General features: G+C 39.8%; 1 protein-coding gene across 1 annotated transcript in view; it reads right to left on the bottom strand.

Moving 5' to 3' along the window:
* Positions 1–9,143: 9,143 nt before the first annotated feature.
* Positions 9,144–27,879, bottom strand: part of tsnare1 (T-SNARE Domain Containing 1) — a 114,070-nt gene continuing 95,334 nt past the window's right edge. The window contains exon 12 of the mRNA XM_084027916.1: positions 9,144–10,340. The gene's annotated coding sequence lies outside the window, so the exon portion shown is untranslated. The remainder of the gene's footprint in view (positions 10,341–27,879) is intronic.

The raw sequence follows: 27,879 nt of genomic DNA, 5'->3' as shown, positions 1-27,879 counted from the left end.
AGATTTACACAGAGCTGTTCATACTTTCATTTTTTTCTTGTCTTGATTACTGTAATGTGCTCTGCAGGCTCCCCACCATCAACTTCTATGGTCCAAATATGCTGCAGCTGGGATTACCACTGCTTCAAGCAAACAAGATCATATATCAGGCTGTTTGAGATGTAAGTAAGCAATTTTGTTTGGTCAACAGTGTTAACATGAGTAGCTGTAAAAGCCTGAATTAAGTTAATCACTTCTCCACCCATTAGACTGATTTGAATGAGTTTGCTTACTCAATAAGATGTAGTCAATTATCTTAAAGGAGAATAAGTTTTTTTCTGCGTTTTTGCTCACAGTCTAATTTTGAGTGTCATCTTTCGTCTCCCTTTTCTTCTCTATTGATAACATCACAGTTAAACATGATAAGGGCAGCTCAGTAAAACAGAAAGCTTTACCTCAGGACGTGTCTGGATGGTTCAGAGTCACAGCAAGTACACACAATCACCACAATCCTTACAAGACAAACATTTTATGAATGGTTTTGATGTTAATTCATTTTTATTCAGATATTGTGTTGTATACAATGCTTTAAGAGAATATGCAATATGTTGCTGATGAAATACAGTTTTGATTGAAGAAAAAACACATTTGCTATTGTTGTTGTTTGTTTGAAACAAATTTGAAATGAAAAAAAAAGCACAAAAAAACAGTGTGTACACCAATATAATCTCATCTCATGTCAATTTATTCTGATAGAAACTATATTATTATGCTCATAGCTGCATGATAGGACTCAGGGAGCTGTGGCTGGTGATAGCACAGGAAAGTGATTTCCTGCTGGAGATGGGTGGACCCCTCATAACCAAGCTGGACACCTGCCTATCTTTGACCATGCCTTTTTTTTTTGGCAACAGGTGGGTTTGCCAGCACAATATCAAAATAATGTCAGACATTCAGGTTTCTCAGCTTCCAGTACAGGATTGGGAATTGAACAGATAGTTATGGAGACCTGTGGACCCATATTGATATCTTGCAATCATACTGTAATATACTTCATATTCAAAGTGTTGCAGAAATGTACCGTGTGGCAACACATTACCATAAATAAGCATAATTTACAGTAACAGGTAGAAAGGCAGACAATAGCATGGGGGACTTCGGAGCGAGTCAACAAGCAGACAACATACACCAGTTCACACACCATACATAATAATGCAGCGACCACAAGGTTAACACCATATCAAAAGCGGGATGTGTGTTGTTACACTCTCTTGATACAGCACTGCCAACACAGAAAATTGAAACCTTGATTATGTCCCGTAATTGTCCGCATCCAACCCAACAATCTGTGACGATCTGATTAGAGGTGCAGCATTTGACGCCTGCATTGAAGCGCCAGATCAACCAAGACTTCATCTGCCATTTAGCACATTTAACACCAAATGAGTCAGGGATGATGCAGATATATCTTCCAGATAAAAATGGATGAAAAGGCATGGAGGAACCCAGGATGGTGCTGCATAGGTGTCTGCCACTGCTATCCTTCTGAGGAGGGACATGAATGGAAGTTCTTCCCCCTCAGAGAAATGCTTTTCAACGGAAAGGAGTTTAAGACTTGAGGGATTGGGGTATAGACTCTTAACTGCATTGAACAAATGGATGACTGGATGTGCCACAGCTTCATCCAACTTAATAAAACTAAAAATGGTATGCTATATCTGGTTTATGATTCCTGCTTCTTCTTTTTAATGATAAATAGGATTTGGGACATTCTACATATGCTGTGCTTTTGGGTTAAGTGTTTTCTGAGTTGTTACCAACAGGTCGAAGCACAGATAACATCACATGCAGTTTTAAGAAGATCTCTGTCCTACATACTTGGAATATTCTTCAACAAAATTAACTTGACCTCATGAATATAGCTGGGGCAATTTCAAGGTTTAATGCCTGACCTTGTAGATTCATAACGTGCATTTGATTTCATTTCTTATTTTTATTTATTTTTTACTGTGTAACATGGAAAGTCTTGCAGCTGTTTGCCCTGCAGAGACAACCACCACCTTGATTTGCTTTTATACAGGAGAAAAAGTCTGAATCTGATGATAATGAGGCAAAATCTGAATCTGTCTGATTCGATGTGAGTTAAGACTTTGAGACGGAGTGCTGTGAGGTTTGCACTGCAGCATGCTATATATCTGAGGAATATCTTTGTATTCATCTTCATTGCTAAGTGACAGAGTTCACCCACACACACATACAGTATAAGACACGGCACTGGAGTCATACAGTGGGTCAGTCATAAAACAAGAGAGCAGATGAAAAGAATTCCAAATGGAGACATAAGAAGTGCACAAGGCAATTTCCCCATTAGAGAAAGCAGAGCCCTGTAAGTATGACACGGAGCTGTAAACAGTCCATCTTTGATGTTGTGAGTAACAGTAATATCTTTTGTTTGGATCCAATTTCATTTCTTTTAAAAAGTCTGACCCGGGCGCTTGGTTGCTGGGAGCTCTCTGGTAATGATGTAGCCTTGTGTGGAGCAACCTGATGGAAGAAAAGCACAGCCTATTAATGCTGACCGCTGAACCACAGAGACCTTTAATGTGCTGTCGCCAACTATCTGCACAGCTTTGTCTTTGCCAGCAGTTTCTCGGGGGGGAAAGATATCACTCCAATTTGTAAAGCAGATCGATGTGCAATGATATGGCTGAATTAAGTGGCAATCCATCATATGTTTGTACAAGTCGACAGCTCTCTCATGGTTGTAATTCCCACTTTGGTTCTGTTTTCATTTTGCCTCCATAATCAGTTCTGTGTTAATGTGTCCATGAGGTTTCTGGAGGTGGCACTCTTTTCTTTTCTCCGTTCGGACTCACTTCTTGTACTTTTTAGATTTATTCCAACTGAGATGCACACAGTGGGTCATTTTCTTTACACTCTTTTGTTGGCTTCTGTGCTGCCAAAGAGTCAATGTTCTTGCAAAATGTAATGCAATGCTGTTTGTGTTCTCTTCCATTAATTCCCAGTAAAAGTGAAGGTTTAGGTGAGTATCAACAGTGCATGGATGGGTGTTTGGAACACTAGTGTTTATATGCCGTGCCTCCTCTGCTCTGACAGATAATCTACAACATGAAGCCCGTCCTTAAGTTATCGTCAGGCAGCACACACTCTTGTAAGAACGTACCTGAGATTTAAACTGATGCAGGTAAAGGTCTTCTTTAATATTCACTCCAGCTAGCTTTCTGAATGCTCAAAATCACACTCAATCAGAAAAGTTAAGACAGCAAAGAAAGTCTCACAAGGGCCTAAACACCAGGGGTCGTATTCATCAAGTGTCCTATATGAACATTTGTTCTTAGTGATGAAAGAAAATTCGAAAAAAGAAAGTTTTCCATTTCCCCGACCTCCCCGGGAATGCACGAAATAAAGTTGGTAAAGATGAAACTTGTTCATAAAGCATTGAATCCCTCAAGAGAACTCCTAAGGTGAAACACTGACTACATATTCCAATAATATTCCGAATATGACAATATTCCTGAATTAGGCTGTATGCTGAATGGAGCATTTTCCAATCAAGATCAAGATCTGTGTGTTCTAGACGTGTTGATTTCTACCGCTCTGCGTTTTCAGGAAAAAAAAAATATGTTTGTGTCATCGAATTTTATAAGTCAGTGTTTTTATTGCTAATTTGAAAAAAAAAAAAGATTAAAACAAAGTAGATTTCGTCCCCAAAAGAGGGGCGTGGTGGCGAGGCTACCTCACTATAACTGTATCTCAGAGGTGTGATGTTACTATCTGACCCAGAGTGTCATTCATGGATACCATAAGTTCAAAAGGTTATGTATTCCACAAATAAAACTGTTTGTCCATATGAGGGTATGAGAAGACTCCATTGTGTTCTCAGATACAGTAATGTATGTTTCATCTATGCAGCCCATTAGGAAGCCTTTAATTTCTCACTGCAGAGCTCAGTCTGATCCACAGAGCCCCGAGGAGCTATAAAATGTTGATTTATTTCCCTCTCCAACAGCTCTGCACGTTGAGCCCGGAGAGGAGCTAATGATGTACTACTGCAGCTATTTAAACCACTGTTTGAACACCGGTTTAAATATGGAAAGGGAAGAAACCATTTTGCCACTGTGGTTCCAGCCTTGTCCCAGACACGATGACTCCCACATCCTCCAGTCTCCTATTATAGGAGCAAAGAGAAATGGTACATGGGGAGATACGTCTGGTTTAGTAGAAACATTTAATTAACAATAGTTTCACCAGTAAAACACTTGAAGATTAGGGTGTTACAAGGACTTCTTAATGTTTCTCATTTTAAGATAGAGAAACGGCATTTTCGCTTGTGAAATAAAGCTGCAGTATAAAAAAAAAAATGTCTTAATTAGTTGAAATATTATCTTCTGAATGTGATTTCATTCAAAATATTATGGCTTACTGAACAATATATAATTAGAATTACAGGACTCCCAAATATGTATTTCATATTTATTCAAATACACTACTTTCATTATAGTAACCCTCCTTTAATGCAGCAGCACAACATGATTTGAGTCCTGCACACAGAGTTTGCACCGTTAAGATTCATGAGGTCCAGAAAATTACCATTCAGCCATTCTTCATTGCTTAAAATGTATATTTTGCTGAAGAGCTACTTATAGATGTTTTCCACAGAAGACATTTTAACTCTCACTTGAATGAGTAACACCTGCACATCTCCCACTGTGACTTAACTCCAAATGTTTGAGAAAAAAAAGATGAACTCGTCATAAACTCCTACATTCGCATGTCCGGACAAACTGTATCTTCTCCATTAATTTCGCCTTAAACCTGATGCAAGACGGTTGAAAATACCAACCGATAGATCATCCTGATACAGATTCTTATTTAGGTTAATACTTGTTGGAAATTAAACAGTACAACCAACTTTAGACCCAAAAGCAGAATTTAAAAATGCAGGCAGACAGCAGAAATAGGACAGGCAACCAACATGGAGATGGGCAGATAGTTTTATTTTGTTGAGTAGCAGTTGAGTGTCTGACGACTGTAACTGGCGGGAACACACTGAAGGTTACTGCAGGTTGAATTGAGAGTGAGCTGATCTGGACTGATGAAGATAGTAAGACGCAGACAAAATGGAATAGGATGGAACGTGCAAAATGTTATTGCTGGCCGATGCAAAGCAAATTTGCAGAATAGACGCAACTGATGACCTCTTCTTTTTTTCTTTCCTTCTAACACCACTATTAGTCCAGAAATGATGCTGGAGATGAGTCTGTCCTCTGCTGCAAAGACACATTCTTCCTCTGGGTTGTTTTCCTGAAATTGGCCTTCGTTAACATTCCAGACATCGACCAGAGGTGATAACCGCCGCACCTGCCATTGAAATTCCCCTCAGCCCACATTTCCCGGGAGGTTTATCCCCTTGTTCGTGTTGTATTTACCGAGGCTGCAGGCTGTCAGACAGTAACCGCTGTGAGCAATCAGGACCACGGTGAAGCTCGTCTAACGACTTGCAAATAATTCAATCTAGTTTCAGAGCCTCTACGATGGAAAAAAACCTGAACATTTGAAAAAGCTTAGTGAAGTGCTGCTTTGCTGTTTTTGTTACGACACATTCACTGAAAAACATCACCTCGTAGAGAACTTTTCTCTGCCATTTCTGAAGAATGACAGACACAAAAGAAAATTACTTTGCAATTTTTGTTTTACATTATGCTTGAGACAAAAGGACAACTGCAAGCTTTCCACTTTTATTTCATGTCTTTGTTGCCTCCCTTTGTCTATTAAAAACTCTATTAAAAAATGAAAGGCTCCAGCGGCGGTGACTCAGGATGGTTTGAGGAAAATATTACCGATTGAAATGAGTTTGCACTTTCAATGTCCAATAATTCCAAAATGTCGAGAGATTGGCGAAATCTGAGAATGAAGCTAACATTTCCTGGAGGAGAGTGAAGGATGATGGGTAGTGGGACTTGACCCCGCGGCTGCACAGCGTGACATCACACTGATCCGTGTACAGCCCTGGGAAACAACACACAGCCTGGAAAATTCTAACACACATCATAATGAGCCCTCTTACAGATCACATTAAGTCTATTACTATCTCTAAATAAGACCTCCTGCTAGAAATGTGAAGCAAAGAAGGAAATCGTCTGCTGCCGATGAACTCGCACTCCAGGCAACCAAAAGCCTGAAATTATGAGTCACATGTTCCCTGCTTTTGGCGAGCGTAAAATGATGTGTGTGCATTTATGTAGATATGTGGCTAATGGAGCTTTTCCACGTCAGGAACTTGACCCATAATTAAACCTTCTCATTGTGTTTCCGCTGTACCTCTTTGGAAGGGAGTCCCTGAACCTAAATGTCAGCTTTGCTCAGGAGGTGCTCCTGGATCTAAATTTATTTTATTCACATAAAAAAACATAACATTTGGGAATACAACAATTGGGGGGGGGTAGGGGGGGGTGGGGAGGGGGTGGGGGGAAGATGTCGTGGAATTGGGGTAGGTTTAGGTCGACGTGTGGGGGGGGCGATCGTCTGAGACACCGGAGTGTCGATATTTACTTGACCGCTAGAGGGCGCGCTATTTTGAAACGTAACATATGGTCGTAATTCGGTGCTTGACACACGACCTATGTGGTCGTTTTCTCGAGGAGGACAGTCTGTTTTTAAATGAACATCCTTTTTAGTAAAAAAAAAATCTTAAACAAGATGACTATAAATCATAAGGTCTCCTTGCATAAACAACAGAAATAAAAAAGACAACAACTTTGAATTTTTTTTTTTGTTTTCTGTATTTTTTTTTAACAAAGCTTTACTTTTCATTTGGTATGATATTAAGATAGACAACTTGTTTAAGTCAATTGTGATTATTATGATTATCCAGATAATGTTAATTCACCACGACAAACTTATCGTGAGTGTTTTTTATTACGATCCATTATTTGATTAAAAATCCTACACCTACCTAGACCTGTGATATTGCAGCTAGAAAAGGTGGAGCTTACTTTAATAACTTTATATACAGGTAGTTTAAAATATAATAAAATAGCATTATTTCTTAGGTGATTATATGTTTGTTTTAATAATCTGAATCTGTAAATTGTGTTAACCTGTCAGATAAATGTAGAGTAGTAAAAATCAGACATGCAGGCTGGTGTTTACTTGATGGATGGAGGCAGATGATGAGGACGAGAGGATCCAGAGGGAGTTTCACATACGGCTGCTAACATACACTGTTTAACATTTACATAATTAATTAGTTGAATTAGTGTATGTCTGCGGCCGCGATACACTGTTTGATTATATTAATATACTACAGTGTAGTACACTGTGCAAGGCAGATACTGTTAGGTAGGTAAGTTGCATGATTCTCCACGCATGTTACAATTAAGTCTGCATCGATAATTGAATATAAAATATATATAATATATTTTTTAAATTATTATTATTATGGTATTATTATTACTCGGGCCTTATGTGTTCCTTATATATTGATGCACTGACTTGATTTCAATGTTTATGAAAACAAAAAAAATGCTTTGATGTACTACTACTTTCTCATAAATTTTAAAGATAGCTCATTTATTTCTCCCGCTTGTTTAATTGCTCTTACACACTAGTACTTACTGTTTTATTCAATTTTAATTACACTTGCCTTGATTATTTATAGATACAGTATATTCACACGCAGACACACACACACACACACACACACACACACACAAACATCTACACACGTATATAGTCTGTTGAATAAAAAATATGACATCTGTCATTGTAACATTCTGTCACATTTGAATTTAATTAATTGTAAACACTTAGGTTGCCATGAACAGTGTTGTGCTCATCTGACAGAGCTCATATAACACAGCGCTTTAACAAAACAATGGACAGCTGATCCAGCTGTGCCATGCCTCATTTTTAATTGATGTCGCTTTTAAGTGACAGCTCAGAGGCAACAATGTCTCATTTGTTAAATGCCAGTTTCCTCGCTCATATCTCCCGTGGGTGGGAGAGAGAGAGGTGAGGATAGGAACAGGATGACCAAAACTGGGAGATGAGAAATGCCCAGAGTCTCCGTGTCTCTGTAACAAGTGTGTTTCTTGGAGGGAGGAAGTCACTGAGCTTTTGGTCAACTTCTCAACAACCTCCATTAGTATCAGGACCAGGTAGCCTCGAGTTCCTGGCTATAGAGTGGCGTCCCATATTGACATCATATCCCCAATCTGTTAAATTTTGAGGAGGCACAGCAACAGATAAAAAGGGACACTCAGCATTTTTGGCAAATGCACTTCTTTGTTGTGCAAACCCAGAGAAGATAAAAACATCCCAGAGCTCTCTCTCTCTCTAGTGGGCATCATATTGATCTGACTTGTTTTGTCAGCCACTGATCTCAAGGTTGTGACTCCTCTTCCAAGTGTCTCATGGGCAATTGACTTGGTCTTGACAAAACGTCACCTTTAAGTCAAACCTCCCATCATGGACCGGTTCTCACTGCCTCAGGCCTTCTCTCCAGGGTGTTCTGGGTCCACCCTGGGGTCTCCTACCAGTTGGACATGCCTAAAAATGTCCAAAGGGATAAGACCAGGAGACATCCATCTTTCAACACGGTGCAGTAGCTCCAAACTACTTCCTGATGTCTGAGCTCTTTGCTCCATATCAGACACACAGCTGACACTACACCATTTTAGTTCTGAGTTATTTAGCAGGGTAAATATTTGGACCTACTTTAAAGTCCAAATCCTATTTTGTGAAAATAGTTTTGACGATAATAACAATTTATAAGTTATTAAATCAACTCCTGTCTCCTAAGTGTCTGCAAGTATCGCTCTTTTGTGGAGCAGTCAATACTGCAGGGGAGGAGGTGAAATAAAGGTGGAAGTTGACACAGTTGAACAAACTGAAGTTTCACTTCATTGGAATTAACTGACTTTAATTGTGCTTTTTTTAAACTTTTGGCCGTGTTTTTAAGGTTCGTCCATTTGAGTTGTGGTTTAGCAGTGGTTCATTTTACCGGAGCTATGAGCTTCAACATGCCTCCATGTTCAACCTCTGTAAAAGTCCTTGTAGTGAAGCCAGTCAGTCATTTTGCACTATTGTATTGAGTGTCAGCAAAACACAAACGCAGGCAAAACTTTCAGTTGCTGTTGAACTTAGACTTTTATTTTGGAAGATATATTTGGTCAAACAAAAATGTACCAATATCAACAACCGCTACAATATAATACTGACTAAATAACACATGAAATAAATATGAAATCCATTTCAGTAAAATCACATAAAAGAAACAGAGTATACAGTACAGCAGTGTAGACTGTAAAGCTCAAGTTGCCTTGTCCAGCTTGATAGAAACACACAAAATGACCACAACCTCTTAACAGCTCATTAAAGACGTGTTAATAGCATCTGTCGCCGTCACCATGGAAACAACAGCCATGGAAAGTTGATTAAGGTTGTTTGTTGTGGTGGACACACAAATTAAGTGCATCCATGTGTATATGTTAACACACACACAGAGTCCACATAGCGGCTTTTTCTGGCCGAAAATCAGCCACAAGGCGCTGGGGAGCCACGACCAATACAAGCTCCTCCTTCATTTCTACAGTGATGTCACCAGCCCTTTTCTGAAAAGTTCAGATTTCCAACTCGAAAAATGCTCTCTGCTTGTTAGGCACAATTGAAAAGACGACACTCAGAAAAAGGCGGTATGTGGACACAAGCCCCTAGACAGGTCAAACATAAGACCTGTACATTTGTGTTTCTGTTGTTTACTTTGTTAACTTTTTGTTTGAAGTCCAACCACAATGTTTTTTCTCAGCCTAACTAAGTAACCAAACCTTAAAATGGTGCAACACCAGTGAATTATGTGGTGGAGAACCAACTTCTCAGGTCACGTAATGTGCTGTTTTAAGGTCAAGATCATTTTACATATTTCTGAGACCCCCCTCCCACAAACACACACACACACACACACACACACACACACACACACACACACACACACACACACACACGACATTCAAGGCAGGAAACAACCCAGCTTGTTCCTCTGATGTAATCCCTGTATTCCCATTTGCGACTTCAGCTTTGATGATATTTGAGTGACAGAAAAAAAAAAAAAGAAACGCAACAATGATTACATGAGAGGCTGTGACTGGGGCTCGCTCTCGACAAAAATCAGTATTCTGAGAAAGGCGTCCATCCCCGGACTGACGCACATGTAAAGAGGGCAGGGATGATGGAGTAGAGATGTTGTGGCAAGGGCAGCTCCCTCCTACTGGAAACCAGCTGCTCGAGGTCAGGGATCAGACTGGGCGGGAGCACTGCGGTCACCCCAGTAATGACAGCAGCTACATGTAAAACACAAGCAGAGCAGACAACAGGCATCAATCACCCAGTAGACGCCAGCGCCTCGTGCTTAGCCAGTCTCAGCATGCTCTGCATTCACAAAGCACACGGAGGATGCAGAAACTCTTCCAGGAGCAGCTGCCCCGGGGCCTGTTATTCCCTTTCATTTGTGAATTATTAATTGGTGAGAAACCAATTTGTTCTTTTTATTTCAAAAGTGTCACAGGTTGTGGGAAGTAATTTATGATTTGTGGTCAACTGCAGAGTTTTAATTAAGTCCAGGCCAGAGTTCATAGTGCTTGAGATGGAAGTGGTTCATTAATCACCAACCGGCAGACTAGGCTTGTACATGAAAGGCCAAAGCGCATCACTTTTATCTGAATTACAGTTAATAGTTGGCCAACAGGAAACATGCAAGTGCATTAGTCAAGCCCTGCTGGGGAAAGAGGATTCTCAGGATCGTATTGACATTTGATGAACAGAAATGGCTTGAATTTGATCAAAATATGGATTTAGTATCAGGTCAGGGGCTTCCCAATCTGTGCATGAATTATGTCATCATAAACATGTGTACAACACTGACTGATGTGTATTTAAACAAATAAAGGCTGATATCAAACCCAAGCCTTCTAACAATGAAAGACGACTTCTAAAGATGAAAAAGCTTTTAGGTAATTTCCAAAGTCGACTGAGGTCTCTCAGTTTACTGTAGAAGACTGGAACAAATGATAACCAGCAGTCCTTAAATGTGTACATCAGGAAGGTTTTAGTTCAGGAAAACCCAGATGCAGAACTCTGAGATGGTGGTGAATAGATCAAGAGTTGGGGAATGAGCAGAGCAGTGAGAATGGTGCAGGATTGAGATGTGGAGGGAAAGATTAGTTCTGGAGATAACATGAGGGAATTGGAAATAGATACAAAAAGTTGTCCAAAACCGCTTCATACCAAACGGGTAGAAGCAACAATCTGGTGAAGAGTAGATGAAGAGCTGGGGTTTAAATGCTGCTGACTGATAGGCTGATGGGTTGCAGGTGAGCAGACAATTAGGTGATCAGGACAGAATGGGGAATGCCAAGCCCACTGAATTGAGAGACACACACACACACACACACACACACACACACACACACAGGGAGGGAGACAAGTCTCCAGGGAAAGAGAGACACTAAAGATATGATGTCATGACAGGCTACTGGTCTGGTGAGTCGGGGGGGTAGAAAGAAAAGTCATGGAACAAGCAGAGAACGCATCGAAACAACCCTGCCTGAGAAAAGGCATAATAAACAACACCGATGGATAATACTGCTGCATCTTCGGACGTGACAATGGAGCCGAATAAACATTATGCACACAATGATGAAAATTATACACACAGTTCACTGCACAACCCAAACACCCACAAGCTGTAGCACATAAATATGGTATATACAGTATTCTCTGGGCTAGGGCTGGACCTGAATATCCTACTAGAACAGAATCCTACAAAATAAATGACTTTTTTGAAACTGATCGTGGTGCAGCGCTGTGCCATTCATCTCAGAATGACAGAACAGATAATATGACGAAATGTATTTGCAGGATGTGATATTGACAAAGCAGGCGCCGGATCCAATCGAATAGGAGCCTTGCTAATCTGGGAGGAACTGAAAGTATTAGAAATGCCAATATTTTATATTGGAGAGATGTTTCTTCAATTAATCAAGTAAGCTGTAGATTCATTAGTAAACTACACCAAAAATATAGCAGATAAAAACATTTTATCACCTAAACGGCGTAATTCAATCACCCTATACCACGTACAAAAGCTATTTAACAACTGATGATGTAATATATATTCATTAGTTGATACAAACATTTCATGTAGATGCAAAGGTCATCAGGAAACAGCAACAAAGAGCCGCTGTATCATCCAATCAGCCTTAAACTTGGTGTGATGCTTTGTACACACTGCTGCTGCCTTTGACCTCCAATCAGAACATTTTCCAAATTATCATTAAATGAGCTGTCTGCTGCAATGTCTCATCTTTTATCTCTGCTGCTGAGGGCTGCCACTTACTGACCACACACACTTAGTCCATTTAGAGTGAATTAAAGAGACACATGTAACATTCAAATATGCTATGGCAATGTGTACTTTGTTACATAATGCATTTAATTGAATTAATTGAAAGACAGGGCACCCAGTCACACTGAAGACAAGATTTGATTTGTTTTCATATATATATATATATATATATATATATATATATATATATATGTATATAAAGAAAAAAGTTTCAATTGAAGAAAACTATTTGAGCAAAGACGATATGTGTGTTTTCCACGGTTTTCTGATGGACTCAATGGCCTCCCTGAGCGATCAAGAAAAGATTAAAATTGTATCGGGGGGAGCAGAGCCAGAGTTCACATTGTGGAAAACTCACTTTGTTGTGTTCACTTTGAATATTTATGCCAAAAACACCAACAAAATGTTGAGTAAACAAGACAGACTCTGCTGAAAATTGCTCCAATGAAGACGGACGTGAACGTTACTAATGCAGCTGGACAAACTTAAAAAGGCAGACACATCGTATCAAAAATCCTTGTGCCTTTCATTCACTGGTTTAGGAAATTTCGGAGAGGAGAGAGAAAGGCGGGCATGAGGAGAGGAGATGGAGAGAAGAGAGAGAGAGAGAGAGCTGTAGGGAGAGGAAGAGTGAGGAGAGGACTATGAAGTTTGACAGGAGAATGAACATGACTACACTGCAGAGCCCGTCCATGAAAAGACCTGAGGCGTCCGTCAGATCTGTGATTTTGTGCCCATCTGCACAATGTTCCAATCCTGACCAGCTGGAAGGACGCCAGTTTAGGAGGACAGGAGGTGGATAGACCACATGAGTGTGTATATGCACTAAATATATATTGGTTTGTCTGTCAGAAAGTGTTGCTAGTCCTGGCCCATCCGCTTCCAGTAGACACAAACAAACCCACACCTCTGTACGACTACATTCACTCAGTCTATATTCTTGCTGTCAATCTACTTGCTCTTTGTCTAGGTCTAGACACAAGCCTTGAATCCTGGTTTATTACAGCTCATTGTTTTGGACATCCTTTCTATCCTTTATGGCTGCTATACCTGCAGTGACCAGGCCTCCCAGTTTGTCCAGTTTTGTCCCAATTTCAAGTGTCCACAATCATTAGTTGGAGGAGAATGTATCACAGTCGGCCATTTAGTCGCCACCCTGCGCTTCTGCACACTGACAAATACCTCGTGTTAAGTTTTAAAGGGTATCTGGTAAATACATTACACCAAGGCAATCACTGTGCTTTTGGTTTTCTCCTGTTAACATGGAGTTTTCAAATACACTGTTTTTTGGTGGATTTTGTGAGAACAAACATCATTTTTCATCTTCCGAAGTGCTTTCCCTGGTGTTGAAAGATGTGCTAGGTAGGTGTCCTCTTTAAATAATTGTCCCCCGGTCCTGATGGAACCACCTCATGTTGTTTGCATAAGCATGACTGTGTGAAGAGTGTGAGTGTGAGTCAGAGTTGGGCAGGAATGGTTACATTTACTCATGTACTCATTACACTTACTCAAGTAACTTTGGGTTGTAAATTTGACTCAATTTTGCATCAAACCGTTTTAATGCAGCGTAATATTTACTCTGGAGTAGCTTTTAGAGAAAAATATGTACTTTTACTCTGTGACATCTGCATGCATCCATTGTGCTACTTTTATTTATTTATGATTTAATGCATTTTTTTTAACATCCCTGGTCATATTGAGCACCTATTTAACAACATATGCTGAAATAAATGCTAATGTCTGTGTCTTGTGCGAATGCAAATACGTTTCGTGACATGCACAGTAGCCTATTTTCTGCCCTCATATAAATATTCAGATGGTGTGCATTAAGACAAACTGCTCTTATTGTCCGTTGACATGACTGATATAATATTCCAACCACAGATGCTCCTCCTCAGGTCAAAGTGAATATTTAATAGGTAATTAATGATGCAACAGCACATTATCTCCTAATAAGCCTAGATGAGTCATCTGATGTGGGGCATTTTTAGAAAGATGAGAGACTAATTTGACCAGTTCTCTAATTGTCTTTGTGTAACTGGAGAGACCAGGATGTAATCAGTGGCTGTCTGTGTTAACTTGGACATCTTTACTGGAATGATAATTTTAAGAACACTGTAACATGTTTTATATTTACTTTTTGACATAATCTAGTATGCCCATGCTTTGCTGATGTATTTGCCAAATCATAATATAAGAGACAACAAGCGAGAATGCAATATGATGACACCATTTCATCACAAATAAATACAGGTGTATTTACACTTCATTGACCTTACCTGAAACCTTAAAGATTTATACACAGTATATAAAACAGAAAAAAAACTCACTACAGTTATACACTCTGGAGGAAAAAGAACTAGCTTCTAAAAAAATAAATAAATAAAAAACGGTGAAGTTATGCTGCTGTTTCTTGTGTGTAAATGCACACAGCATCTGTCTGCTGGGCAAACGGATATCATTGCATCTCTCCAATCTGGACACTAGTTATTTCTGACTATCTACATGTCGGCGTGAAATACAGTAAATGACTGATGCACTTGTAAAAGTAAAATGTCAAGATTAGCAGTTGAAATGGACGCAGCCTACATTCGACATAAAACATGAATTATATCAAGAGGAAATGTCATGAAGGAATGTGGTTGTAGCAGCTCCTTTCAAGGCACCTGAAATTTCACTTGGGGGCTGATCGGGTCCAGGAGCACATGCCGGTGTTAACGACCCTATAAGAGATTAAATATCTGAACTGCCCACTAGTCAGTTAGAACTGAAGAAGCCAGCATGCCTACGATAAAGCTTCAAAGTACAAGTTACCATATTAAAGCACCCACAAAGGTAAAACTGAAAGTGCTGTGTCAACACAACTTCTGGAAAAAGATTAACCTAATACACTTCCGTTGAATTGTCCTGTGACACATGAGGCACATATTGCTGATCCCTCTCTTACTAAATGTTTTTGTTCACGCTTACTTCCTAGAGGACTTGATGCACATGTAGACTTTTCTATGACAAACTGCTGGGCATGCAAACCTTGGGGATGGTGTCGAGTGCATATTACACTGAATCCCAAAGGGTGCAATGGCACTTCAGGGGAGAGCTGCCAATCTCCCCCCCCCCCTTGTGTCTATTCTTTTAGGCTATTTTATTTAGTACTGTGACTGTATTTCTACTTGGGGCTGCTTTGTTATTTTGGCAAGGCCCCCCCCTGATGTTACAGCTTCTATATCCAGCAATAAAGATGGGAACACTGAACTCATTAACTAAAAGGGTGCTTTACACCTAACACATTTGGTCTGTCCTTTCAGGTTTTTGAGTTTGATCCTAACCAAAAGTTCAGGTGTTAAACCTCTGTCCAAACCAGATAGCCAAACCTGAGAAAAGACAAGAAAGAAATGGTCTAGGTCTGGATCAAATTGTGGTTCAGTTCGTTTCTAGCTCAAAATGTATTTCTTTTTTGGATCGCTTTGTTCCAATTACATGAAGCTCTAGCAGGCTATCGTCAGAACTGGGGAAAGCAAAGCAACGATGTGGCAACAGAATGGAAGAGGAGGACACATCTGAAAATTACTTTTGTTGCTACAACTTTATAAAGAGTACATTGAAAAAAAAACTCCTCACAATGTTCACACAGTTTTTATGTATAAGATACAAAAGGACGGGAGAGCAATGCCACCTGTGGATCACTGCGGTTCTGCTGGTAGTAATGTCATAATATTATTAGAGGGTTCGTGTTCGTTAATTTTATGCCCACTATTTTAACTGCAATAGAAGTCTACGTGTCATATTAACCTGTTTTTTTCCCAATCGTGGGACATCCTTATGCTGTGTAGAGGTCAAAGCTCAGCGATTTGATACTAGAGACATAGCTAGGCATTCTGTGATTGTGTTTTGATGTTAAGGCTACTATAACACTCGGTAATGTTAGTGAAAGATGCAGTGAAAGTCACATGCGTCATGGTCAGTCCGTGTACAAACGCTTCAGTAGTTAACCATCACAATCTTTACTGAACCTTAAACAAGTGCTTGGATTTGCCTTAATGCAACCATTCAATAATGTTAATTATTATTTTAGTGACCAGGTGTGGGGATTGTAAAATAAAGGAGATTAGATATGGTATGGTGAATAACCTCATGTTGAAAATAAATGGGCCTAATGCAAGTACATTACCATATTACGAATGCCAAACTCTTACTTTTTTGTGTTTCAAGTCCGATTGACCCAGCTTTCCTAACCTAACACATTTGTTGTAAAACACATTTTGGTCTGATTAATGACTCCTCTTCATGAGGAGGTGCATATATGTGAAATTTGATCATTGACTTAACCAGGCCACTTAATTGCCAAACAAGGCCACTGGTCTGTTTTGTGTCATTTATCCACAGAAATATAACCAAAGGCTAAGAAGAAGAACATCACACCAAGTGATATTAGGAGACCAAAAAATAGGAAGACAACAAACCAACAATTTACCATCATAGCAGAGTAAAACGACAGATGCAAAGTGAGTCAATTCTCCAAACTGCTGTACTGAACTCTAATAGCCTCTGCCAATAACATCATTAATTACAAAAACAAAACATGCTGTTAAACCTCTCCCTGAATTGGCAAGCCATTATAATGAACTGCTGAACTGAATATTAATTTTGCATTAAGACATTATCATTCTCGAGTCGAAGAAGTGGCTTTTTATTTCCAATGTTGTGGAATGCAGACTGTCTGTACATCGTTGGAGTGACAGGTCTGGACCACTCGAGAGCTCTGTTTGTGGCTAAATTGCACAATACCAACAATTTGCTGAAATTGCTTGTACTTGCCACTTAAGAGCACATCTGTTCGTATGAGTGGTTCTTCCATAAGGCAGTTTTTTTCTCTCATTCAAAATAACAATTCCTGCTAAATATATTCAGCGAGCAGTTGCAAAAAAGTCTCTCGTTGTTATAAGGAGTTCTGAGAAGTGGTGAGTCACATCATTAAAACTGCCCAGATTCAAATAAGTTTTCAAGACCTCACAAAGGAACAAGTGCCATCAAGTGAGTAAGGTAGTTTGAGTGTTAAACAAGCGAGGGTGATTTAGAGGTTTCAATCTAGTCTCGATCAATACGCCCCATTTCCACAACAGTGTCTAGATGTAGGAAGCTAATAGCGCATATGAATCACAGCCAAAACCAGTTCCAAGGCACTGCTATTGATTGTCAGTAGCAGGATGAGTGGCATCTCTGTAGTGTTGGTTGGTGGAGTAGAGCAGTCAAATGTCCTGAGGTCCTCTCAAGACTGAAAGGTTCATTGATGAACCTCGAACAGACTGAAACAATAAGTACAGAGTAAAGAGTTACTTCTGTCTCAATTGTAAGTCAGACAAATACGTCATGTTGTGATTGCCCTAATCTCTCATGGTCCAAGGTTGTTAATTTCCTGTTTTATTTTGAAGTTCTCTGCCTCCTTTGTACTGTGGTTGCTTGACTTCCTGTGTATGTTTTTTCTTGTGAATCACCAATTTTCTCAGGTTGAACTTGTTTCAACGGGTAGTCATGCAAACCGAGGTGTTGCAAGATCTGTGTGTTAAGGGATCATACAGCTTTGGATTCATCGTTGTCTATGAGAGTCTTTTCCAGAAAACTGAGATAAAAGTAGTGTGACTATTGTACTTGCATTCCTCGGGTGTACAGGATAGAAGTATGTCTGCTCAAGCTGTGAGAAGCCAATAGATGTTTAACACCATAGCCATAGCAATGCCGTAAGATGAATCTAGTAGGTCTGTTTCTATGACTTCTTTTTGCAAACATTTGAATTTTCTAAAGGTTGATATCATTAATTGTCAACTTTCTTTTCTTCTGTTCACCTAATCAATAACAAAAAGTTGGGCTTCTATTGGAAGTCTTTGATCTATGAGCAACTTACAATATTAGTAAGTATGAGATTTGTGTTGGTCTTCAATTCCAATCAATATCTTTTCCTTCACTTTTCAGTCTCTCCAACATTTACAACTGGTTGCACCGAAGATGTGTCTTCTACTTCTCCAGAACTGTGTAGGACACTTGGAATTTTCTATCATATCACCGCCAGTACCTCTGTTTGTCACTTCAGACAAACACAAACAGTCACAGATTGACTAAACTGTAATCACTAACTGTCATCATTTTCACAACCCACCACCCACGTCCACCATCATAGCCACCATGTCTTTGTCTGCTGTCTCCACATTTCTGTATTCATGATGGCTGCTCTAATTGTCTACTATTTATTCTTACTTGTCACTTGTTTTGTAATTAATCTGATGTCTGAAGAAAAAGGAGCATGGTGGTTAAAGAAAAAAAAAATAAAACTAACCAAACTGGCATTGATTATTTGTAGTTTCCCTTTTCTACAATCTGAAACTCAACTGAAACACATGATTATCATTTTCATGTAGACAACCCTTTACTAAAAGGAAGATCTCATACAAAAATGTTGTGCAGTGAATGTTGAGATACGTGTTTTCTCCATTATTGATATGCTGTACCAATAATGGTATTGATATGGGTACCCGGTAAGGGTAAGCTAGCACAATGTTAACATCAGAACTGTGCCCTCTCTCCCTGCACTTAGTCAACGACCTCGGGGGAGTGGTGAGGTCCGAGCAAAGGGTGATTAGAGTTCACAGTCAGAGCAAAGAGGAACCTTCACCCCGGCCCTTTCATAGCCAACCTACAGCCAGAAGTCACGACGCCACATAAATGGAAATTTCCTCCCACACCAAGCAGCAATCCTTGACCCACTGAGTGGAATCCCTTTGGCAGACTGCTGCTATTTCACTCCATTAAATATCTGTGGGGAACACTGCTTCGGATGAAGTCAGACGGAATCGCCTTGTTGCTGTTTACCTTCATATGGCTGTTACAACTCAAACTGTCATTGTGTTTGACATCCGATACATGAACACAGGTGACGTAGTTGGATCATCATGTATGCTTGTAATATCTCACTGATATGAGCGAGGTTTCTCCACCAAATATTGATTGATTGATTGATTGTTTATATCTGGCCACTAAATACCGGGCCACTTGCTAATGTACTATTGGATGGATTCTCATAACTTTGGTACAGACATCCATGTCCCTGTAGCCTGGTGAGCATAAATCCCAATTTTGCATCTTTGCAGAAGATTCTGATCTTGAATCAAGACATCAGCAGTGACACATAAAGGGGCGTTCACACCGGACGCGATAGACGCGAATTGAGCGGCAACTCTACATTGCCGCGACATCCAATCAGCGACAAGTTCAAGCCGACGACGTCAGATGGACAGGCGCTCCGCAGCTGAGATGGAGCGCCTGTAGTTGGTGTCCAGGCGGGAGATCCTGGCACCGACCCGAGTTAACAGGTCCTCGAACTGGGCTCCGGTCAGCCTGAGGTACCGCTGGAACCGGTCATCATCCAGACGGAGCTCCTGGAGGAGACAATGAAATTCCCCCAACTCCGTGCATCTCCGGAGGACTTCATGAACCCAGACACGACGGCGGGTGGTTTTCCGGCATTTCTGGGACTTGTACAGCAGGTACAGTGCAGCAACGGTGGTGATATCAGCCATGATCAACGTGGAAAGAGAGCGCGTTGACAAAATGACGCGAATGACACAAATAGTCCAAAATGATCAAGCAGCGCAATACAAGCGTCTCAAGCGATTGTATTCGCGTCTATCGCGTCCGGTGTGAACGCCCCATAAGAATACTAAAAAAACATTTGGTAATTTATGACCCCCATCCCCCTCTCTATGGCCGATATCTTGCATCGCTCTGGCCATGCCGCATGCAAAACCATGCAAACACACACACACACACACACACACAGTTGCCTGCTATGATCTTGCGTAATTGTTTAATTCTTTTTTATTTTGTTTTGCTCAGTGAGAGTTTCCAAAACTTCCAAAATATGAAGGGATTAGATCCATCCATCGTCTACCTCTTATCCTGTATTCAGGGTTGTGGGGGGGCTGGAGCCGATCCCAGCCGACATTAGGCGAAGACGGGGTCCACCCTGGACAGGTCGGGATTAGATGTGCATGGGCACATAATGAAATACATTTCAATTAAGGAATTGACGTTCCTTTATGGATGAGATAAGTTATCTAAGTTAGCATGATACTGGACTCCTGGGCAGCAAGACTATAAAAACACAAAGAGCCCCACAGTCGCTCTCTCGCTCTCAAATTTTCTTCACCGCAAGACTCACCAGAATCCATTTGTCTTGCACAGTCATCAACAATATTTTCACTCAAAAATAGCGGGGGGCTACCGAGATGATTTTTATTTATTCTTAACTTCCTGTTTCCATTTTAAAATAAAAGCTATCTAGAAATGATGCAGGTTCATTTCATGAAATGAGGGTCAGGCTTGATTTTTTGGTCTCAATCATAGCTTTAGTCCCGGTCCCATTGCGGTTGTGATCCAGCATTAAGCTCTCCTTTGTGGGATGACACTTATCTCACCTGTCAAGGTAATCAGTCACAGTTTTAGCTAATCTCAGATCTTCTGGAAAGCTTTCAGCGGTGCATGCTGGGACCTGAGAAGACATGCAGGCAGTGGAGTGTTTGTGTTTTGCATCGGGAAGGGTGGCTTTTTTCATTTGATTGGGGATTAAAGGTCATAAAGAAGCATTTGAACGCTCCTGCTCAACTTGTGGCTAATCATTCCTCCGCAGCTGTGAGCTGGAGGAGTCGGCGGCGCTCTCAGATCACCGTTGTCACACTGTGTTGTCTCCCACTTTGCGGTGACAGAGCCTTACCCAACCAGTAATCCCCTCGCAGCAAAGTTTGGAGTAAGCTGACGGCATGGAAAAAAGATAAATAAGGATTTTCATTTTTTACCATGTAATGAAAAATTGCACAGCACTTTCTCTCCTCGCCGTGTTTATCTCGAATACAGTTTCAGATATACCCATATACTGTAATTTATCACAACGCGCAAACAAAAAAAAACTTTTCACCTTGGCTTTTTACAGGCCAAACAAGTAAAAGTTATTTGAAATAATTACTTCTCACTTCCAATACATTGAACATAAGCTTTCCAGCTTTTCCACAAGTGCAGAGGAAGTAACACATCTAGAAGAAACTTCTCCCGCTTAGAGAAGAGAGATTGAGGACGTCAGTGACAAATGTCTTGAATTAACTTTGTTGTTTATTTTTCCCCCGGAAGATGTGAAATAACCCTATTAAATCAAGTAGTCACTTGGCCATTAATCTCAGTGCAGCTGACTAGTCCCTCAAAGCTAATGGGGTTTAGAATTTGCATGAGGCGAGTTTACCCACAAAGCTTCGCCTAAGAGGATTGCTGTTCAGACAGAGAGCTTATTGTCACACTTGTTCATAGACATGGATTAACGATACCAGGCCCAAAGAACTCCACTAACTGTGACAGCAACTCACAAGTTCCCCTTCACTGGCTCAGATGTCTGTTTCAGAGGGATGGAGATTCAGACAGTCTGTAGTACGCATCGCAAAATACTTCATATTTGTTTAATTTATACAAATAGTCAAGCGCCAGATTGTTTAGCATCCGTCAGAATCCTGTCCTTGAGCATATCATGCTTGATTAAGCCACAAAGGTAAAGATGAAGCCAAATATTATAATTGAAATTTTAACACGTATACCTTCTCTTTTTCCTAAACACCAGTTTCTCTTTCAATATTTATTTTTCGTCATATCGTTGCATGGCAGCGCTCCTGAATTCCCGCTCTCTGTGTTGTCAACTTAGCTTTTTACATCATTTGAATAAGCCTCTTTCAGTGCGAGTGCGCTGTGTTTCATAGTAACTAAAGCAGCTTTGGAGTCTAAATATAACATGTATGCACTACATTCATTCTTTAATATTTATCAGTGGGTAAAAGGTGCTTGAAGTGTGGCTTATATCTTATATCCGTGTTTAAAATTCAGTAGGAAAACGGCAAAAAAATACACAAGTTGTGCTCAAGTGGTGACATGTTTTGATTGCACATAGACACTTCGACTGCACCTTCAGGACAGCACAAATCCCTCCAATATCCTTTGGAAAAAAACGATATCTTGTCTACCACTGCCCACATCGTGTTACTGATCCACAGTGTGAATTACAATGACACTCTGAGCACTGACTCTCACTTGTGTGATAGCTGCTCAACACTGACAACAGGCTGTCATGATACCACGTCGGAAATGAACAGTTTATTCCCACTGGTATGTCGATGATGTGCAGCACATCATAGTCGCAGTGTAATCCAACTCTCCTGTGGAACACAATGACAAAGCCATGCAAACAGAGTGTTTAAAAGCACTAAATCATTACACATTCTATTGTGTTGCAGCTCTCCATCCATCCACTACAGTTCCTCGCTGATGTCTTGGAGCTAATACAGAGAGATATTGTGAGATGACAGCATTTAACGGCAGACAGCTAAGTGAAGACTGAGCAACTGATCTTTTTTTTTCTCTATCTGCTGTAGCCGAAGTATGACGGCGTATTAGGGCCACTGTAGGAAAAAAAAATGGAGCCGAGAGAAGTGGACAATATATAGTGGACAAATTTGCGAGGTTATTACAGTGCCCTTTATCATGCTTGTAGAAACACAATGACATGTGGTTAATGGCAATCAAACTACTTGGTTAAGATGAGAAAAAATAGTGTTAACTTTCTTACGTATCCTTATTTTACAAGCGCAATAATGTTAAGCAACAAGCATAAAGAACACTTAGTTTTACACGGGACGCAAATAATAGTCTCCTGGGTGAAAGTCCTGTGTTTATTTGACCCACCCACCATATTGGAACTTTCTTGCTTGCTCTCTAGGGTTAGCTCAGTTTGAATGTGATAGTCACCACAAGTCTTATATATCATTACTTCATCTCTTCAGCCTGTATCTATATGTTTGCATTTGTTTTTCTCAAATCTGCTTAAGAAAAAGTAAGTTGTGAACAGTCCCTGTACTCCTTCTGCCTTCTATTCATGGATGGACCCACAACACTGTTTTATACTGAATAAAAAGTCTTCCACGATGAGTCGCCAAGAAGTAGAGAAACCCTATTGTGAAAAATAATATTCTATGCTGTAGCATGACAGTTTTCCACACCAGTACTTTTGGCCATGTAATATCCCAGGTAATATAAGGCCGATGACAATGTCAGTTGGGATGACGGATAAAGTGGCTGATTCACAGAAGTAATTGCTGTTCACTCTGGCCCGTACAGAACACTTGGAGAATCTACGTCTTGGAGCACCTAAGTTGTTGAGGGGATAGTACAATACTAAGACATGTTGCTATTCTAGGTTGTTACGAAGTTGTACTATGGTCAAAAATGTCACTATTTCACACAAAATGCCCCTCATCTAATTGAAACACTTCTATATTACTGTCTGTAATATGAATATTAGAATCTCTCATGGCCACTAATGGTGCTTTAGAGTCTAATCTTGTTAGAAATGTATGTATTATTAAATACATTGTGATATCTTTGAATGTTTACTGTTAAGCACAAAAGGCCAGTATAATAGACAGTAATTACACATTGGTATTTTAGTGCTTGTGTACCTCCAAATTAAGACCACACATCATAGGAAATGTTGTCTTGTAAAGCTGCTTTAATAATATATGCCTTAAGTTGCTACAATATATTGAACCAACACATTGTTAAATAAAAATGTGATAAGGCTTTAAAACCCATTCTCACTCTACGGTGCCTTTTACTTCTCATGCTCATTTGCTCTTTAGTTTTGCTGTACAAGGCGGCCTTGTCATAATAAACTGTCAACAAACATGTTCATTGGCATGCAATGTCTTTCCAAGGAGTTAAATTGTAATCTACAGTACGTCTTTGTTTTGCGATGGCTTTCCTGAAATGCAGAGGATTACTCCACAGTCAATCACAATCTAAATAGAAACCTTGACCTATTCCCTATTCCAGTTACAGACACAGTTTATGAGGCTTTCTAAAGTAACACCAAGTGGCATTAATAAGCCCTAGCCTTTGGAAAATCCAAAATAAATTAGAAATAACTCCTCAATCACAAGGCTTACATGCTTATGTCTGGTCTTGTTTGAAAGGTAATACATTTAAAAAGTACATTTTTTTTTCCTCTAATTTAAATGTCCTAGGCAATATCAGGGACTATTATCGTCAAGATCCAATTGATAATGATGCAAGTGAATGTCTTTAACACATCACTAGAACTAGATTTCAAAAGTTGATCAAACTACACTTAAATACACAATTCTTTAAACAATTTATGAAGACTATGACTTCCTGTCATGCCAAACTTTACTGTTGAACCATAGCAGCTAAAATCTGCTGTTATATTACGTAGGCCTTGGTGAAATTTATATATTCATTCAGACTTTTGTTTGTGTCCACCTGATTAATGTAAGTGCAATATTGACCCCTTTTCACTTTGTTTTTGGTCTCCACCAACTCCTGAGGTAAAAACAACAATATCTGTGTTTTGCTGTCAACATGCTCACAATTACATTGTTAACACGATGACACACTTCGGCTGATAATGGTTACCATTGTGTGTTGGCATGTTACCGTTACTAAATCAGCACTAAATACAGAACTGATAAGGATGTCAGTGAATTTCAAGATATTTGATCATAAAACAAGGCATTGGAAAACGTTTTGACCTGATGGTGGTGCTGGAAAGAAAGGTCAGTGGATCAATTAATCCTGTCGAGAACATGAATGTCTGCACTAAATGTCATGGCCATCCTTCCAGTTGGGGAGACATTTCACTCTGAAATGTCTCATGTCAACCTATGGTTCCTGAACAGACTCTCTGTCTGCTTTATTCCACTGGTCATTTCTAACATTGGCTTCTGTGGGTCATTATACTGAAGTTAAGTGTCTGTTGTTTTGTTTTAGCCAGGGGCATTGCCATCATTTCAGAAATGAGGGGGGCAGATTGTTCAGGAGTAAGCCAACTTCTATTGAGTGAGTTATCATCCTTGCATTCAATTGTGCCTCTCTTTGTGTTGTTAAGGCTATCTTGTGACATTCTGATCAAGCATGTAATGCAAACCTTTCACAGCCCCTCTTCCATCTAAAACCAATGGAAATAAATGTAACTTCTATGTTTTTGCAAGCTGTGCATTTTCTATTTCATATATTTGTGACAGCAAAAGCATGATGCACCTTCAACACCTGGGAGGAGGTGTGGCCAAGGGAAGACCACTGTCTCTGAAATCTAAGGGTTTTATCTGCCAACGTCTGAGACACAATAGTCGTAGGCTTGTGTGGTTTTAGAGTGACCACAAAAGATCCGTCCAATTATTCTCAGTCACTCTTATCCTATAGAGTAGATTTCTTTAGCCAGTTATATCTCTTCTCACCTGTGAGGTACAGGCTGTATGTATTATAATATATTCCCCTTTGCCCTAGTCATGTCCATAATAGCTGGAGTAGGAAATGGGATGACTCTGGACGTAAAGGACATATCTACCTTGGCATCTTATCAATACGTGAATGGAAGTAGAAGAATTAAAATGCACTTATCATAAAATGTGATGGGTTGTTATTTGAAGCCTTACAGCATTAAAGTCTTGTTCTTTTCTCTGCTGTGGCTTATAGAGAATAGGAAACCCCGCAGGCCCAACACAATGCACAGTGTTCTTTTAGCACATGGAGCTGACATGCATAGAGAAATCTCACTCCCCAAATGACTTTGTAAACAAGATTTGAGAGCAGTGCCAGTAACATAATTCCTATAAGGGAAGGAATAAGTGTCAGGAAGCAGTTATTGCATTATTTAGAGTGTCATAAAGAGCCAGGCTATTGATTTGAGAGCAGAAGCAGCTCAGCAGTTATTTCTGTCATCGTCACCCTCATTAAACTGATGTATGACACTTGCTGTTCTCCTTCCTGCCTCTCTTGCTTCTGTTCTCCATCGCTCTTTCACTCACTTTTTTATGCACTTTATCTGGCTGGATGTCTGTTTGGGGAAATAAATTGTGAGGAAGACACTTGTTGCCATTAACTGCCACTTAAATTGTGTGTTTGGATCACTGGCAAAAGACACGTGGCCACCGTTCACTATTCCATTGCCCGTTTAAATATGTGGTAGACAGTATAGTTACGATTGGGAAACCATGAACCTAAGTCTAATGCAATGTTGTGTTTACTAAATGAAATAGCTTTTTATTGATCAAGTAATAATGTAGTGTTTAAGTGGCTAGACGTCTTGGTTTGTCCTGGGTTATACCAGTTTAAGACGGCCCTGTCTGAAGGAGAATACCTGGAGTTCGAATGTGAGCAGGAAGTAAAGATAGCAAATTGTCGATAATTCTACTTACTCATTTTCATTTATGCAATTTGTTTGAAATGATGAGAAATTAAAATCTGTTGTGAACCAGTGCCCAGTGTGGTTTGGAGGTTTACATATGTTGTTTTGAAAAATAATCATTATCATTTGAGAATCGTGCCAAAGCAATTGAGAAAAACTGCAATATGGTAATTGGCAACAATGGAATAATACTGCGGGGAATTTGGTGCTGGCAGACAAAACCACTCTTGGGAACGTGAATACGGTCAGCACGGTGACAATTACCCAGTCCCAGAGAAAAATAAAATAAGGATGAAGCAGTTGTACACTAGACCCTCTGAGAGAAACAATGAACATGTGAAAGAACTCCGGTATGTCTAGGTAAGATGTGTGTTCAACACCCAAACAGGGTAAATACATAGCTAACTGTGGATTTACTGTATTTTAGAGAGTAATGAAGGTGGAAGCCATGTTGTTTTTGTTGTTGTTATAACATATTGCAACCCTGGATATGCAGGAATTGTTTTTGTTTCAAATTTTTACTTTGCACAAGTAAATTACTGCAAGAATATAGAAAAAAAAAGCAGATATTGAAGTGAATTACTGCATTTCTGATTCATTATTGTTGCATATACTTAAGTAAACTCAATAAAGTGATTAAGATTATTATTTTCTGTAGCTTCATCGCCACTTTTCGTTGTTCACTACGGCAGGATTCTGGACTCAACACCAAATTAGTCAGTTATTGTAACATTGTATCACTTTGGACCAAATTGTTACACTTGAAGCAGTTCAGCATATTTAATGAAGCTGATGTAGTTTCTTCACGATTCTTGCAATTTTTGGGTTCTATCCACGTGGTTAAATGCAATTATCGTAGGTCACTTTGGCTAAAAGCGTGAGCTCAATAAATGTAATGTAATATGAAAATACTACCGTTCGTACACAGTTTCTGCTGAAGCACAGGCAGATGGCCAATCAACCGACAGCTTGACATCAACTTCCTAACAGCAATGAACATTTGGCGAACATTAGGTTTCATAGAGTTTTAACTGGCCCATCTGTCTGCACCTGTCCTCAGATGGGCTGTAACATTATAGGTGGAGTCCTCAGAGTTCACCTGCATTCAAAGAGCCACCAAGTAAAGATTGCGGTTGACTCTATAGACGTTTAGGCAGGTTAGCTCAATGAAGACTTGCACAGCATGCTGCACTAT

This window comes from Eutrigla gurnardus, assembly GCF_963514095.1.
Source record: "Eutrigla gurnardus genome assembly, chromosome: 14".
NCBI classification, from domain to species: Eukaryota; Metazoa; Chordata; class Actinopteri; order Perciformes; family Triglidae; genus Eutrigla; species Eutrigla gurnardus.
The sequence above is the reverse complement of the archived record's forward strand: the minus strand, read 5'-3'. Positions and strand labels throughout refer to the sequence as shown.